Below are 18,879 nucleotides of genomic sequence, written 5' to 3'. Positions count from 1 at the left end.
CCAAAAGAAAGATGTGCAGCATTCCCAAAAGGAAGTAGATGTGCAGCCGACTCCTGAAAGAGATGTGCAGCTGATCCCAATAGGAATAAGATGTGCAGCTGACTTCAAAAGGAGAACTGTTTTATAGACTCCAAGAGAAAGAGGTGTGCTGACCTCAAGAGGAAGGTGTGCAGCGGATCCCAAGAGGAAGAAGTTGTGCTGCAGACACAAAGAAATGGATGGCATCTTTCCAATACTATAAGGAAAAAAGCATTGCAGTTGCCCTCAACAACAACAAAAAAAGATGTGCAGATGTGGACACAGGGGCAGATTTAAAGGGCCCGCCCGAAGATTTAAAGGGCCCGCGTCTCTTTTTTTTTTCTTCCTCCTCCTGCAGCGCCGGCCGCCCCCCGCATTGTGCCGCCCGGGGCGGCTCGCCCCCCCCCCGCACCCCCTTCCTACGCCACTGGATCTGACACAGTAGATGCCAGCTGATCCCAAGAGAAAGATGTACAATGGCAAGAGGAAAAATATGTACGGTCTATGCAAAAAAGATTTGTTGCTTATCCCAAAATGAGGAAGATGTGCAGCTGATTTCAAGAGAATGTGCAGTAAACTCCAAGAAGATGTGCAGCAGACCCTATGAAGAGGTACGTGTCAGCAGACCCCAAGAGAAAGGTGTGCAGCCAACCAAAGAGATGGAAGATGTGTTGTCCTTCCCAAAAGAAAGATGTGCTCCGGATCCCAGAGGAAGAAGGGGTGATGCCAAGAGAAGGAAGTGTTATAAATACCAAAAAGAGAAGGATATGGTGCTAATTCCAAATTCAGGAATGTGTGCTGCTGATCTTATGTGGGGGTGGGGAGGTTTATCTGATAATCTTCCTTACACTGTAATGGATGTCGGCTCCATATACAGTGACTTTCTGGTAAGCTTATTCTTACTTCAATTACTTATTCTAGAAACTAATTAGATGAAGCACATCCACAGGGTGACGCGTAGGAGAAGGGACACGTGGCCTTCACATCCTCAGATTCCATTTACTGCTTATTTTTGACCTTTGCACTAAAATGATAAAGCCCCTGTAATAGCATCGCACTCTGCTTGATGGCACTTTCTACATTCTGCTTCTTCCTTTGTGAGGTTAACGCGACCATGTTCCATTAAGGGATCAGTGAACACGTAATAAGCTCCTAATTAATGTGTCACCAGTCCCTGAATATCACGGTGCAAGGGAAAGGAGCAGTCACAGGGGAGCACGGCGTCCCGACACCTCACCACCGGGACCTTCTCCAAGAATTCTGCATTCTTTCTAATGGATTCCGAATTTCTATTTTATGAACTTCCAATAGAGATGCAGGTGAGAATGGCGGGGTCTTCAAAAAAGTGTCTTTATTACCACGACACTCGGATTTTTGGCTTTTCTTAAATTCGCAGAGAAAGCAGGGAAGGCCATGTGAACAGCAAACTTCAGCGGTGCTGCCCTAGAAAGAGGCCGCTACGAGGTGGAGGGTAACTTTCAAGGGTTTTGGGGGCATTTTCTGGTGTTTGGGCGCTCCATTGGGCTGGGAGGTCTAGATTTAGTAGGGAATACTGTACATATGACATTTTTTACTACCTTTTGGTTTATACATAAGTTGCAATATTTGGGGAAAAAAAATGTTCTAAGTAAACAAATTCTGGCATGAATGTGACACACCGAACAAACAAATGCACCACTCTACTTATTTCTTGCAAAAGAAGAACCTATCTGCACATTATTATATATGGATGTAGCAGTGCGGTTATATAAAGGCCATTCTCCCAATACAAAGAATACCTTATTTCTACATAGCTGATGTGCCAGTCATGAGAAATGTAGAGTAGGAACCACATACAAATTAGGCTAGAAGTGCACTGGGGGCGCGTCCACGGACAAACCCTGCCTCCTCTATGTGCACCGACACGCCCTCAGTGCACTTCCTTCCTGATTTGCATGTGGTTTCTACTCTACATTTCTAAAGAAAAAAAATCATTTTTTATTAGGGAAAAGGTGCCTGTACAGCCTTAGATCTCGGCTTTCCTCCATCTGCGCCTGCACCGAGTGAGAAGCCAGACCCCGGAAGAAGAATGGCGGCTGCCATATGCCTCCACCGCAAGGCTACCACTGACCACCATACCACCATTGATGGTCGCCGTATCACCATCACCACAAGACCACCGTTTTCCACTGTACGACCACCGCACAGCACAGGACCACCGTACCACCGCTGCAATACCCCCAGCTCCGGAGCCTGCAGCATAGACCCCCTCGGTAAGAACAGTGTTCGTTTTATAAGATGCACCCCCCATTTTCTCCCTAATTTTGGGGATCATAAAAGTGCATATTATAAATCTGAAAAATATGGTATTCAGTCTATAAGAGTTGTCGGTGTATGAGGTTAAGGAGCGGCGGGCTTGGAAGATGTTTGCTATATTATTGACACCGCAGTTCTGGAGCCGGCCATACTCAGTGTCCTTGTACTACTCCGATGCTGCCGAGACAAAGCTGCCTAATAAAGCAGCGCTGGAGAACTCACAATCCGGGAAAGCAGTGCGACCATGCCGGAGGACTGAACGGTCGATCCTAGGACTGCAGCGCAGAAATTTGGGAGGCTGGAGAGCATTTGATATGTTTCTCCATGTAGTTCAGATGTAGTTGCACTGATGAGGGGCAGTATCCCCGAAACACGGTGTCTGCAAATTGAGATTCTGGGTTGGCTCTTATCCTAAGTCATGTGACAAGGCTCCTTAAAGGGTCCACATAGAATGTTAGGATTGCTACTTCCAATAGGTGGCGCTAGAGTTCTAGTCCTCTTCCTCCCAGAAGAGACAATTTGCAGATGTCTACGATTCATCTTCAATTGGCCTATTCCCAACAGAAGGACCACAGATCGGTCAGTTTGCCCCAGATTCAACCCACATTCTGCGCACAGCATTGCCCTTATGGAGATGACCCTGCCAGCAATTCTCAGGAGGAAATTAAAAGGCAATGAGATGCTAATTGCAAAGAAACTCAAAGTAATTTTCATGTGAAAGACTGCGCCCTTTAGAACACAGGAAACTTTTGTGCAGAAACCAGGAGTATCACCCCCCAGCTAGCCCTGTGTGCACAGGATGGCAGACTGACATTCACCCACGTGCTACATATGACGCCACAATTATACATTATTTGCTTGAGACTATATTCTGGGGAATTCTCCGTGTTCAGTCTGCACCACCACTAGCGAGAGTGCACGTCTTTTTTCTCTTCTACAATTATACAGTCATGATGAGACAATAACACAATGGTAACAAATCACCTAATAACATGAGGACAGAAGAACACAATGTAACACTACAGATACCAGACAGAAAGATGTTAGATAAATAGACGGAAAGTAAAAGCAGCTCCGGTCCCTATAGATGTTGGGTGCAGGCCTCCACGTTTCTTACCAAAAAACCTTTACAATACAGCCCATAAAACAGCAGCATTACCAACGATCAGGTCCAGAGAAAATAACAAAGTATCTACTATGCCAACATGGGACGTTTCAGCCTTTTTTTTGGAGAATTTCCAGCGGTTTCGCACAGAGCTTCTTCAGGGTTCTCCCATACACTATATAAATAAAAAACGCTCAGACTTTTCTTTATCTTTATAAATTTGATTTATCTGTTATCAAAAATGTTATACACAATTGTATGACTAAGTGATGAATTGTGAGGCCACTTACTAATTAATTAGCAGTAAGTAGTAGCGTTTACCTCCGTGTAGCGGAATCTATAAATACCTACAAGAAGACGTTAGGCTACGTTCACATTAGCGTTACGCTAATGTGCGTCGCTGTTGCGTCGGCGACGCAGCGGCGACGCGCCCCTATGTTTAACATAGGGGACGCGTGCGTTTTTTTGTTAGCGTTTTTCGACATGTGCGTCGTTTTCGACGCTAGCGTCGGACGCACGAAAATGCAACAAGTTGCATTTTTCGTGCGTCCGATTTTCGTCAAAAAACGACGCACGCGTCGCAAAACGCAGCGTTTTTGCGCGCGTTTTTGGTGCGTCGCGCGTTGCGTCGCCGTTGCGTCGCCGACGCACCGGCGCGCAACGCTAATGTGAACGTAGCCTTATATAACCGTTTAATTCCTGAGCATGTAGGGTTATTACAGGAGCTGAACGCTGACATCGGCCCGTTATGCAATACTAGGAATTACAGAAAAAAAAAAAACTCTTGAAATAACACAACACCATTGTCTTAGGAAAATTCTAATTACCCCTGCAGCCCTGATTAAGTATTTGCATTGGTCAAAGCTTTGAAATCCTCTTTCTTTCCAGATCTGGCAGCCATGTGATAATGGCAGCATTTGTCGCCAGTATCTGGTGTAAATCACTGTCCCCAGGGGGCAGGATAATCTGTTCAGTGGGGTCCTGAGTGTTATTGTCCTCCCCTGCTCCCTGCCTGGTCAGCTGAAGAGAAGGGTGAGAGACTGATGGAAGGAAATTTTGCATGAAGCAAAAAGGGTCAAAAAACACAAACATTCCTGTAAATGCTGATATTCCAGCTTCAAAAGCAGGAAACGCCGAGTGACCTGTCCATCCTGACCCTTCACAGAGGGAAACATATTCATGAAGATGAGTTACCGCAGACACAACTATGGCACATCTATGATGGCTGTGTGTCAAATAGTGATGAGCGAACGTGCTCGGATAACGGTTATCATGATCGGGTGTTCTTGGGCGTGCTCGGATAGTATGTTCCAGTCCCTGCAGCTGCATGTCTCACGGCTGTTACACAGTCCCCACATGTGTTGCAGCTGTCTAACAGCCACAAAGCATGTAGCTGAGGATACTCGAACATATTATTCGAGCACGCCAAAGATACTAGTATGACACCCGAGCATGATAATACGTCATCCAAGCACATTCCCTCATGACTAATATCAACCTCCCCAGTCATATTGTGTCTATAGGGGTTTGGTGAACAGTTATAAAAAGAGCTAAAAAAAATTATACTAGCCGAAAAACATAACCATCAATACTGTCCAAGTATATAACTACTAAAATACTGATATCTATGCACAAGAATATAACTATTATAATACTGCTCCTTATGTACAAGAATATTACTATAATACTGCCCCTATGTACAAGAATATAACTACTATAATACTGCTCCTATGTACAAGAATATAACTATTATAATACTGCCCCTATGTACAAGAATATAACTACTATAATACTGCCCCTATGTACAAGAATATAACTACTATAATACTGCCCCTATGTACAAGAATATAACTACTATAATATTGCTCCTATGTATAAGAATATAACTACTATAATACTGCCCCTATGTACAAGAATATAACTACTATAATACTGCCCCTATGTACAAGAATATAACTACTATAATACTGCTCCTATGTACAAGAATATAACTACTATAATACTGCCCCTATGTACAAGAATATAACTACTATAATATTGCTCCTATGTATAAGAATATAACTACTATAATACTGCCCCTATGTACAAGAATATAACTACTATAATACTGCTCCCTGTACAAGAATCCTAATCTGTTGTCTATTGGTCTGTTTACACAACATTTTGGTTTCCCCTTACATTGTGACCTCGGGCTTTTCATTGAGAGTTTTTTTCAGTATACATTTGGCTATTATTCTGCAATATGCGCATTCTGTAAACTTTTGTAACTGTCTCTTTCAAGTAAAGGTTAGATCGAAACCAGGGCTCAGGAGTCAGAGTTGGGGAGTCGGTTTCCATTTTGGTGGAGTCTGTGTAAAATGGACCGACTCCGAAAATATATAATAAACTGAGGTCAGCAGTACAATACAGAATGTGCTGTAAAGTTATGAAATGTCCTATAAATGTCTGTTCTGTTCCTGATCTAATGATCTCGGCTTTTAGTTGGGATGAATCTATTTTGCACCTTATGTATATGCTCAGTAGTGAGGAAGAGCGGTGGAGTCCGAGTCGGGAGTCAGGAAAATTGAGGAGTGGGGGGAGCTTTGGCTTACTGACTCCACAGCCCTGACGAAAACACAGAATAGTAATTGAAGGCGCTGGAAATAAGTATAGAACGGAACAGAAGATTTGATGATTGAAAGTAACATTTTCCAACAAACTGTATCCACATCAGAGGATCTGAGCAGATTCCTGGTGTCAATTGTTTGCTCTGGGGAGAAATAGAGTCTTATACTGATTACATTATGCAAGGAAGAAGCTAATCAGTTTCCTTTGCTGCTGCTATTTTTGAATACAATAAAATAAATAAATGCACCCACGTGCAGGAGGTCACCTATAATTTACTGCACGCTTATTAAATATAGCTTTATGTATATAGATTGCCATCATGGAAATATGATTAGTCCTGTTTGTATCTAGATTGCCAGAAAATATCCTGAAGATTCATTTAGAAGAAGCCCTCTCTTCCTCCCCACTCTATGTCACTGCCTAATAAGATATTTTTCATTGGATGGAAAGTGCATGTGAGAGGGAAAATAGGAAACTAAGTGCAGCATCCATTCTTAAGGGAGCCGTATAGCGCTTGGAGAATAGAAAACCCCATAAAATCAGATTTAAAAGTTTTAATTCTCATTCCATAACACAGACCAGTTGAAGTCACTAATTACAGTTGTTGCCTGATGGAAGATATATTGGTCATCACCTCAAGTGTTCTTAAAGTGCTGCATACGTTTTTAATCCACAAGATAATTCCAGAGCAAAAGTAAACAATTAAAATGTTTGTGCCACATTGCTTAAAATTATAGTAAATTTAAAATATCCATTTAATTTTAAGTGCTGTTAGGAAACCGCCATGGGGTTAAACAACACCCCAGGGTATATTTTTTCTACTAATTGGCCAGAGATCACTATTTTTGACCATCTGGATTATCTCGAGATATAGAGAGGAGTGTAAAACTTATTTGTAAGGAAATGAACCTCCATGATGACATTTACATAGTTAATACGGTTGAAGAAAGATAAAAGGTCAACCAAGCAATGGGAAAGGGTAAAAGGAAGGGCTATATGTATAAATACAATGCATGCTATGATCTACACCAGAAGAGCTAATTTTTGTCTCCTGATCCCAATTGTCAATCTTCTGGACTAAACATTTACATGATAGTTTGTTATTTTGTTCTAAAAAAAAGTAAGACTTTTTCTTTTTTAAGCAAACAATCGGCAGTTCCAGTTTCTGAGGTAGACGAATCCATAGATTATTAGTTCTTATGGTAAAGAACGCTTTACTATTTCTATGGGTTATTTCTGTACTTGTGAATTATGTTCCTTCTTACACATCTCTTCTCAAAACTAAAAGTTTTTTTTTATTTTTTTTGACCATTAAAACTAATGTAAAGATGCAGTTTTTAGAGGTATTTAAAAATGATGAGTTTTTCAAGAGTAATCTGTTTCAGGAAATTCTCCTTCTTTGGGAAGTTTTTTGAAGAGTTATTGAAGCGTTTTGCTTTTTTTTTTTCTGCAGCCCTGTAATTCGACAGTGCCTATTTGGGAGTGGACTCCATCAGTGACAGTGCCGCAGCACTGATTGGCGCTAGAATCCTGGGAAATGTACTTATGTTGCATATCGTCTTAACCATAGGTGTCCTTAAATGAAGCTGGAGTCAGCAGATAATGCGTCTTGAGTAAAATGAGCTGCAAACCAGTGAGACCTTCACACTAGGTCACAGATAGTCACAATTATACACTAGAAGGTATCAAGGTGATGAAGCGTACAGAGTAATAACAGGCCTTGATGGGATAACTGTATCATGACACAAAGACGTTACTGATCTGGTCCTGTTCCATTCTTCCCTAATGCACCCCAATCCCTCTCTTGCCCACTCTCCCTAACCACTTCCCCATCACTTCTGCCGCCGAGCGCCGGTTAGTACTTGATCGCTTACTTTTTGGCAGCTTTTTTTATGGGTTCTGCAACCGCTGAGCACTGATTAGTGATGCACATCACTGATGAGCATACGTACCTGCCTTTGGGCAGGATTTTGATGTGTATCACTGATCTTCGCTGCAGAGCGAAGATCAGTGATACACATCACTGATCAGCATCTGGTTGTTTGAGTCTTTTTTTCCACAAAAAAGGAAAACAAAACAATAAAAAAAAATAATTGGATTAGTTTATAGGGCTAGATTAGTGACAGTAATCAGTGTCTACTACAGTATATTTTTACTGAATACAGTCAAGATTAGTGTCAGTAAAAGTATTAAAAAAAAAGAATTAAAAAAAATATGAATTAGTTGATAAGGCTATATTAGGGACAGTAAAAATATGCCGTAGTAATCGGCGTCTACTACAGTATTTTTTTTTTACTTTAGTCAGTTTTAGTGTCAGATTTTATTTTACTGATATCTTTATTTTATTTTTAGCTTTTTCTTTCTAGATTCTTTTTTTCTGCTTTTTCTATTCTAATAAATAAAAAAGTTTACACTAAACACACACACACACCTGAATTAAATTTGGTTATTTTACATACACACACAAATAAATGTCCCGCTCGTCCCAATCACGGTATCCAGCTGAGGAGGGATACGCTTTTCTTGCCTACGACAGGGATAGTGAGGGAGAGGATGCCATTTTCCTTTATTTTTCCTCCTCCTTTTCCTCAAGTGATACTGAACCACCAAGCAGACATCCCAGGATAGCAAATGAGCTGGTGCCCACCGTTTGTGACCCCTATGGACCTCGCCTCCCGAAGATTATGAGCCAAAAGATTCCTGGTTTTGTGCCGCAAACAGGAATCCAATTTGACACCACCGGCCTCACAGAAATCAACTTTTTCAAAGTCTTTTTCTCAAAGATTTTCTGAACCTCATGGCAGCCAGAGACAAATTTGCATGCCTGGCAAATTTTCACCGAAAACACCACTTTATAATTTTATAACTGGATTCCCATAGATGCAGTAAAAATAATAAAGTTTTGGGGTCTTATTCCTTCACATGGGAATAGTGAAGAAGACACAACTTCATTGGAGTGTTCATGTTTTATACAACACTCCACTGTTCTGCATGGCTATGATCAGTAAATGCTTTGAGGTCATCTACAAACTTTTTCATTACAACAATAATGCACGGTATTCTCCCCGAGATGACCCCAACTTTGCCCGATTTTTCAAAGTTCGGTCGGTCACCGATAACTTCAGCAACAAGTTAGCTGAAGTGTGTGTTCCCGAAATGAAAATCTGCGTGGATGAGTCTCTAATCCATTTCAAGGGATGGGGGGGCTCAAATTCTGACAATGCCTGCCCAGTAAGGGGGCTAGGTACAGAATTAAGCTGTGCAGACTGTGCGAAAGCACTTTAGGGTACATCCACAGATCTAGGGTTTATGGAAAGGACACCCAGATTCAACACCCTAAATGCCCCCCTGTCCTCAGAGTGAGTGGGAAAATGGTGCGGGATTTGGTGAACCCACTGCTGGATCAAGGTTATCACCTCTACGTAGATAAAGTCCCTCTCAGGGCGAACTATCACAGCCATACTATTTGCAAAAATCAGAGAGGCCTCCCTAGGTCACTAATTGGGCAGCTGTTCAGAAAAGGTGAGAGCAGAACCCAATGTAGCAACAACATGCCGTTGGTCAAGTACAAGAGGGATGTCCTTTTCTTGACCACCATACATGGTTACATGGTGATGGCAGCACCCCCACCGCTATACGAGGTACCTCTACACAGGTCCACAAACCAGACTGTGTCCTGGGGTACAATAAAAATATGGGGGGAAAGTTGATATCGCTGATTAAGTCGTCCACCACTATTTGGAAAACTAAGGTGTGGTACAAGAAGCTAGCTGTGCATGCAGTGCAGATGGCATTGTATAAGTCTTTCTTGCTTTCACGATGTGCAGGCCAGGCCGCCATTCTTTTAGTTCCAGGAGAAAGTCAATGCTCTAATATTTTGAACTCTGGAAGGAGCAGGCCACAGTACTTCTAGAACTGAAGCTGCCCATATCATACCCGAACAACAATTCCCAGGTGAACATGCCAACCTGATGCACTCTACACAACTTACGTATGCCACATTATAAAATTCACATATCAGGAACACACTAGATCAATTCCAATATAGGGTCACTTATGGGGAGTCTCCACAGCTCCACTATTTAGGCACATCAGGGTATCTTCAAATGCGACATAACACCCTCCAGACCATTCCATCACAGTCTGCATTCCAAATGTCACTTTACTTTTCAAGCCCTGCCGTGCATCCAAACAGTAGTTTTCACCCCACATATAGTGTATCAGCATACTCAGGAGAAATTGTAAGATAAATCTTGGGGTCCATTTTCTCCCATTACCCTCGCAAAAATAAAAAAAAATGGGGCTAAAACATTTTTCTGAGCAAAATGTAATTTTTTGTTTTCATGGCTGTATGTGATAAACTTCTGTGAAGCCCTTGGGGGTTCAAGGTGCTCACCACACATCTAGATAAATTCCTTGAGGGGATCTAGTTTTGAAAATTGGGTCACTTTTTCTGGGGGTTTTCACTGTTTAGGCCCATCAGGAGCTCTGCAAATGTAACATGGCGTCCGCTATCATTTCCAGGTCATTTTGCATTCAAAAAATCAAATGGTGCTCCCTTCCTTCTGAGCCCTGCCGTGCGCTCAATCAGTAGTTTTTCCCCACATATGGAGTATCGGCATACTCAGGAGAAATTGCACAACAATTCTTAGGGTCCATTTTCTCCTCTTGCCTTCGTGAAAACAAAAAAATTGGGACTAAAGTAACATTTTTGTGCAAAAAACTTAAACGTTAACTTTTAAAAAATGTATTTTTTTTTCCTGTGAGGCACCTGAAGAGTTAATAAACATCTTCAATGTGGTTTTCAGCACTTTCAGGGGTGCAGTTTTTAGAATGGTGTCACCTTGGGACATTTTCTGTCATACAAGCCCCTCAACGTTGCTTCAAATTTGATGTGGTCTCTCAAAAAAATGGTTTTGTAAATTTTATTGGGAAAATGAAAAATTGCTATTTAACATTTAACCCTTCTAACTTCCTAACAAAAAAAAAAAATGTTTCTATAAAGATGCAGATGTAAAGCAGACACGTGGGAAATGTTATTTATTCACTATTTTGTGTGACATAACTCCCTGGTTTAAGGGCATAAAAATGAAAAAATTTGAAAATTGCAACACTTTTGCCAGACTTCTGATCTTTTTACAAATAAATGCGATTCATACAGAACAAATTTAATACTATCATAAAGTACAATACGTCACGAAAAAAAATCTCAAAATCACCGGGATCTGTTGAAGAACTTCAGAGCTATTACCACATTTTAAGGCGACACTGGTCAGAATAGTAAATTTTGTCCTGGTCATGAAAGTGAAAACAGGCTTGGGTGAAGGGAAAAAAGAATTACCATATCAACAGCAAAGTGGCTTTACAACAGAATGAAGAGAAACAATCTTTCAAGTGATTTTTACTTGTTTTGTTTCAGACATTTTTGGAATAAACTAGCTCCAAAAAAAATTCCTAAAAAAAAACTTTGGAAACTGAATTTTTGAATGAACAGAATGTTGAAAAACCTACAATGTATTGTTCAAAAATATCTATACAATGACACTTTTGATGTTTTTTTTTCCCATTTGGAAAGAACCTAATAATAGGCAATATAAATGTTGTGGAGGCATCTGCTCATTTATGGTGTCATCAGTCTCCAAAACATAAGTGGTATCTATATAAAAGGTATGGTTTTTTTTACGATACAAAAGAGGATATCAAAAGAGGTTTCATCCATCACAGGCGGTCCATCTGGTTGGATCACTTTAGTGGAAGATACTGGGCAGGTCCATAGGCAGATGTTTCTCTTACCTTTGAGGTTTGATTGCACAGAAAACTTACCGTAAATGTGCACTTTACATATTTTTACCATAACCCACATTTTTTTTTCTAACATTTGAGAACAAACTTTTAAAGATTTATTCCATCATGGACAAACCCCAACTGAAATGGACATTTTTGGTGCCTTACTGGATTTTTTGTTTTTGTCGTTGTAAGCTACAGTGATTGGAACTTCATGTGAAGCAAAAGATCTACATCCCATGAATTAGAAGCCAAGATGTGACCTGAGATCCCGGTAGAAATCGATCAGCGATTTGTCATTTTAAATGATGCCATTGCCGTACCATAAGGCAACCTGAAGGCTACGTTTACAGGGGGGTTTTATAGCTTTTTTTGTTTGTTTTGCGCACTGATACGCTTTAAAATCAAAATCTGCTTCAAAAAACAATTCCTATTTATTTCTATGGGAAATCAATTTTTCTGTTCGGGTTTTTTTTTTCTGAAAAAGCTTCTCTTTTCCAGGCATTTATCAGAAGTGCATGATGTTACTTCTTTGAAACAGATCCTGAAATTAACTTCTCCAAACTTGGCTCTGTCTAATTAAAAGGGTCTGCAAGAGCGCTTCAGGGAAAGAAAAACTTTTAAGAAAACTCCTCAAAAACTGAGCTTTTCATGAAGAAGTTTCAACTGGAAACACTCAACGGATTTTTCAGCGGCAAAGAGATCAACCAAAAGAAAAGAAAATTGGTTTATCAAAGCACATACACTCCATTGTGGAGCAGCTGCAGGGACAGTGTGTAGTCACCCGAATATTCCCCTGCTGAAATCAGCTGACCGACCTATTCATGTGTCCATAAAGAGTATTTTTCATTCCCGTGGGCCAACCCCTTTAAGTGAATGGGGAGTCCGTCCTTACCACTTTGTAGAATGAACAACTTACGTGAAATTCTTGGCCAATACATAACAAAAACAGGGTCAAATTTTAGGCTATGTTCACACGCTGCGTTTTTTTTTTAATGCAAATGAAAAACTGTTTTTTTACAGCACCAGCAAAAGCTATGAGATTTCAGAGATTTCATGCACACGTTGTTTTTTATCCTGACTGAATTGTAAAACTGCAGGATGTCACTTCTTTCAGTGTTTTTCACCCATAGAAAACAATGAGTATAGTAAGTGCCAAAATGCAGGTATCAGGCTTTGCTGCATTTTTGGTGCAAGATACTTAAAGGGAACCTGTCACCTCAAATTGGTGGGATATTTAAATGAGTTTTTACTGGTCCGATGGGCGATGAAGAGGAAACGCCACCCATCGGGCCGGTAAAAACTCATTTAAATATCCCGCCAATTTGAGGTGACAGGTTCCCTTTAACTGTATCAGTGTGTACCTGAGAAAAGCAGCAAAAAATGCTGCAAAAATGTAGCTAAACTTGCGTTTTTAAGCAGCTTCTTTACTGCCAAGAGAGCAGGTTTTGCCTGGAGAAGCAAGTGCAGTTCTAGGGCCCCTGCTCTTCTCCATTTACACTTTTGGCCTGGGACAGCTCATAGAATATCATGGCTTTCAGTATCACCTCTACGCTGATGCTGACGACACACAGATTTACATCTCTGGACCAGATATCACCTCCCTTCTAACCAGAATCCCTCAATGTCTGTCCACTATTTCATCCTTCTTCTCCGCTAGATTTCTAAAACTTAACATGGACAAAACAGAATTCATCATCTTTCCCCCATCTCACGTGACCCCCCAACGAACCTATCCATTACAGGAAATGGCTGCCCACTCTCCCCAGTCCCACAAGCTCGCTGCCTCGGGGTAATCCTTGACGCTGATCTCTCCTTCAAACTGCATATCCAAACCCTTTCCACTTCCTGCCGCCTTCAACTCAAAAATATTTCACGGATCCGTACATTCCTAAACCAAGAATCTGCAAAAACCCTAGTCCATGCCCTCATCATCTCCCACCTTGACTACTGTAACCTCCTGCTCTGTGGCCTCCCCTCTATCACTCTCGCACCCCTCCAATCTATTCTAAACTCTGCTGCCCGACTAATCCACCTGTCCCCCCGCTATTCCCCGGCCTCTCCCCTCTGTCAATCCCTTCACTGGCTTCCCATTACCCAGAGACTCCACTACAAAACCCTAACCATGACGTACAAAGCCATCCACAACCTGTCTCCTCCATACATATGTGACCTTGTCTCCTGATACTTTCATGCAACCTCCGATCCTCACAAGATCTCCTTCTCTACTCCCCTCTTATCTCCTCTTCCCACAATCGTATACAAGATTTCTCTCGCGCATCACCCCTACTCTGGAACCCTCTACCACAACACATCAGACTCTCGCCTACCATCGAAACCTTCAAAAAGAACCTGAAGACCCACCTCTTCCGACAAGCCTACAACCTGCAGTAACCACCGATCGACCAAACCACTGCACGGCCAGCTCTACCCTCACCTACTGTATTCTCACCCATCCCTTGTAGATTGTGAGCCTTCGCGGGCAGGGTCCTCTCTCCTCCTGTACCAGCAGTGACTTGTATTGTTCAAGATTATTGTACTTGTTTTTATTATGTATACCCCTCCTCACATGTAAAGCGCCATGGAATAAATGGCGCTATAACAATAAATAATAATAATAAAGATAAAAACGCAACGTGATCAGAAGGTTTTAGCACAGACTGATGTTATTTATAACAGATATTGGCCAAATTATCCATTGCCAGGTTTGCGGTGTTATCCATTTCAAGACAATGTTGATCTCACTGGCGGATGGTCCTTGATCCTTGTGCAGGTTGTTTCCCTTTACCTTTCTGCCAGGCCACCTCTTGCATTCTTGCATGGTCCCTAGAAGGTATTCATCTATGTGCATCTTCCCCATCCAATTCACAGCTAACCAGGTAGTCTTAGAAGGACCGCCGTTCCCTATCACTCCTCACCTAAGCAACAAGGTTTTTTGCAGTTACACTTCGTGCTATGCAGGGCTGTGGAGTCGGAGGCTCGGCTTACTGACTCCACAGTCCTGGTGCTAAGATTCTCACCAAAAATGTGCTATCTGTCTGGATCGTCTCGGATAACACCAATTCAGCTGTTGCCAACGCTGGCTACAATAACGTCCCGTCCCTTAGTTTGTCCTGCCAAGTCCGTTGCAACCTCATGGGTCGTTACTCCCAAATAAACCTTGAATAAGAGATTTTTTTACTTTTTTCCCTTACAGCGGTCTTTGCCCCTCGAGCTGATGGCACAAAGGGAAATGTTAATTGACCCCTGAACACTATATAAAGGCGCCCACATACATAATAGGGCAGGTGGCGAGAGCTGCCTTGTCTCATCCTCATCCATTGCAGCAAATATGTGACGTGGTCCCTCAGCCGCTCCTGATACTTTTCTTTAATCAGTGTAAGCCTCGGTGTAAAGATCTACAGAAGATTGTCTTTGGCAGTCAATTTTGAGATCGGTGCAGTGGGTCCCTCCCTAGGGATTTACTTGCTACATCCCATCTGCTGCAAATCTGTTTTCCTTTTGTCCCATCATTAGCCGCACAGGACAGCAGCTCCCTCCCTATATTCTGAGTATCTCAGCTAAAAATAAAGTGTCAAATACACAGGAGGGGCGATGCAGCGTTTGGGGCACCTTAGGCCGTGTTCACACTCATTTATTTTTCGGAAGTTCAAAAAAACGTACGTATTCATGCAAAAAGCTCTTCAGGAAACCTTTTTTTTGGGTGACATTTTAGAGGACTTTTTCTTTTCTTGATGTGGTTTCAGAAATTTTCTTTTACGACAGCGTAATTTTTGCAGCCTTTTGAGTGGATAATGCCTAGGTTTGGAGAAGTTTCCATCAGGATCAGCTTCAAAGAAATTTGTCCTCCCCCAGGAGTATTTCAAAACAGGCTAAAATAAAAACCATTCATATAAACAACATAATGGATTTGCCGTAGTAATGAATTGGAAGAGTTTTCAAAGTAGTTTTTGAAGGAGGATTTGAGAGTTTACGCTCCAAAAATTCCTCAGTGTAAACATAGCCTTATATTGTGTTCATGTCAATTAAAATTTCCGCCTGTCCTGTCCACTCACAGGGTGAAGAACATCCCTTCTCCATTGACCGGTCAGAAAAGAAAACAGGTCTACATACTAAATCATCACTTAATTTATTCCTTATTTGCTGCTATTAAAGACTGCTCCTACTTGTTCCAGAAAGTGCCCATTTTTGGATTATTTGCAGCACACGAATTTGGCATAGCTTCCAAAAAAACATAGAAAAAAAATACATAAATATATTAAAAGTAACAACGTGCCTAACTTTGCTCCTCGTGACCTTAGAACACAATACAAAAACAACCCCGGGCCACAAACGAGCTCAAACACCTCCCGTCGTGCCGTCTACGGGACGCCGCGCTCTACGTGACCAATGGGATGAGGAGTTTTTGACCTTGTGATGTTTAATAAACTCATTTGTGCAGAGTAGTGATGTAAAGCGCTGTCTGTCACAAGGACTGCAGAGCACATGGGTGAAGCTCCTCTACTCCTGGGCCATTGTGTCAAAACAAAGCCTAAGGGGAGAGGGGAAAGTAAAGAGGGTGCAATGTATAGGAGAACCCCCACCCTCCAAAATAGAACTGCACCATCCTACCACCTAGAAGTCTGAGCACTGCAATAATCATCTCAGTAACCACATGGTCGGTCTACGTGGGGGGATTCTCTCCGCGACTGTTATTTTTACTTTTCGTTCACTTGTAAAAAGTTTGTTGAAGTTTTTGAAATTAGTAGATTGATAGTTAAAGTAAAGAACTTTCTTCGATTTTCATTAGATTTAACACTGAACATACCTTGTACAGTTACTGGGAAAAGTGTTGGCCGATACTCGTGCACATAGACTGTCATTGTTTTTCTAAACAGTCTATTAAATTACCCCAAAAAAAAGTAGCCGATCAGTGGACATTTTACAAGTGCAAGTTGGTTGATGTAAGCCCGCGAGGAAAATATGAGAAATCCATTATGGAACGGCGATAGATATCACAATATGCCTCATTTTTAGGTGAATGTGCCTTGACCCTCAGACGATGACGGAGAAAAACACCAGTTCGTGATTGCGTCGTTCACCTCGCCGAGCCACTGATAAAACACATGGTGTATGTTTGGCAGGAGTCAAACATCTGAAGACAGACCGTGATGCTCAGAATGGCCGCAGGTCTTCCGATCAAAGTCTTATATATATATTTTATAATTTATTATTCTGGATGATTTAAATTACTTACATTCTACTTTTAGGTCATCAACTAGAAACTAAAAAACTAAACTAAAAAATAAAAATTGCCAAATTGTTAAAATCTCTGGGTAATAAGACGATTAAAGAATAGTAAGTCACAAAGTAAAATGCTACTGGACTTTTTGGATTATGGGATACGGGATTATGGGATTGCGTTCTACAAACGTACGTGAGAGAAAAGTCATCGGTGACAGATCAATGATCAGAGGCCTGATCCCGGTCTACTGCATGAGACACTCAAATAAATAAGGCAGCACTCTGTAGCGCCAAAACTTGCAAACATGTCATATGAAAATTGAATTGCATTACTACACTAGAAATATGAAAATTTAGCGCATAAATTGGCCAATTCATGTGTACCTGGTAGCCACGATAAGGCATTTCTCGTTTACCAGGACCTAACAATGCCAATCCTCGTGAACCTGTGAATCCTCTCTTAGACTAAAATCTATATCTCTGTGGAGGGGTAGGATCCTGCCTTGATTAAAAACGCCTGTCGCTATGAGGCGAAGTGCTCAGTCAGAAAGCTAATGAATACAAATTTATTTGATTGTATATGAGTTGGTGACTCTAGGTTCAGCATCTGTTCACACTTAATCTATGTTTGGATGTGACGGTCAGTTTTTTTAAAATTTACTGCATGAGACACAACTTTTATAGTCTACCTTTTCAGCCGATGCCAAGTCTTCTCATCTACCAAGAACACGGACAAGGAGAAGACGGGCGCAGGTTGGTACAAAAAAACACACATATAAAGAAAATTAGATAAAGGATGGTAACCAGGGGCGGATTATCAGAGGGTCAATATGGGCGGTAGCCCAGGGCCCAGTGGTCTGGGGGGGCCCTGGGCTACCGCACAGATTGACCCTCCACTAATTGTCTGAATGCCCGCCGGCATTTGTGTGCCCCCGGACCCGGTGGGCAGAGAGAGGGGGCCCGCAATGGTTGGGAGGTGCGTGTATCAGCCGGTCAGCTGAGAGCTCCGAGTCCCTGCACCAGGCCTGCACAGCAGCACACCACATAATGGCTGCTCTGTGCACAGGACCTGTGATGAGGTCACAGGATGGGAGGAGTCAGGGGTCACATGATCGGGAGGAGGACCTCCGTGTACAGGACTTTGCTGGTTGCCATGGCGCCGGAGGAGGGTAAGGCAGCGTATGTGTGAGGTCAGGAGGTGTTTACAGGGTGGATGTAGCAGAGCCGTGTGTGTACGAGGTGTATGGATCAGAGCAGCGTGTGAAAGGTCTATGGAGCGGAGTCGTGTGTACGATGTGTACGGAGCCGTGTGCATGAGGTGTACGGAGCGCAGCCGCGTGTGTACGAGGTGTACGGAGCAGAGCAGCGTGTGTATGAGGTGTACGGAGCACAGCCGCGTGTGTACGAGGTGTACGGAGCCCAGCCGCGTGTGTACGAGGTGTACAGAGCGGAGCCGTGTGTACGAGGTGTACGGAGCAGAGCAGCGTGTGTACGAGGTGTACGGAGCAGAGCAGCGTGTGTATGAGGTGTACGGAGCGGAGTCGTGTGTACAAGGTGTACGGAGCACAGCCGCGTGTCTTGTGTACGAGGTGTACGGAGCACAGCCGCGTGTGTACGAGGTGTACGGAGCGCAGCCGCGTGCGTACGAGGTGTACGGAGCGGAGTCGTGTGTAAGAGGTGTACGGAGCCATGTGTACGAGGTGTACGGAGCACTGCCGCATGTGTACAAGGTGTACGGAGCGGAGTCGTGTGTAAGAGGTGTACGGAGCCATGTGTACGAGGTGTACGGAGCACAGCCGCGTGTGTACGAGGTGTACAGAGCCGCATGTGTACGAGGTGTACGGAGC

The 18,879-nt window shown here is 42.4% G+C and overlaps 1 long non-coding RNA gene across 1 annotated transcript; it reads left to right on the top strand.

Moving 5' to 3' along the window:
* Window positions 1-1,227: 1,227 nt before the first annotated feature.
* On the top strand, window positions 1,228-17,785 carry LOC138643544 (uncharacterized). The gene is made up of 3 exons (XR_011314175.1): window positions 1,228-1,337; window positions 2,003-2,270; window positions 17,730-17,785. It is a non-coding gene; the product is annotated as an uncharacterized lncRNA (long non-coding RNA).
* Window positions 17,786-18,879: the final 1,094 nt, after the last annotated feature.

The sequence above is a fragment of the Ranitomeya imitator genome, chromosome 6 (genome assembly GCF_032444005.1).
Source record: "Ranitomeya imitator isolate aRanImi1 chromosome 6, aRanImi1.pri, whole genome shotgun sequence".
Taxonomy (NCBI): Eukaryota; Metazoa; Chordata; class Amphibia; order Anura; family Dendrobatidae; genus Ranitomeya; species Ranitomeya imitator.
This window is presented reverse-complemented; position numbering and strand designations above follow the sequence as displayed.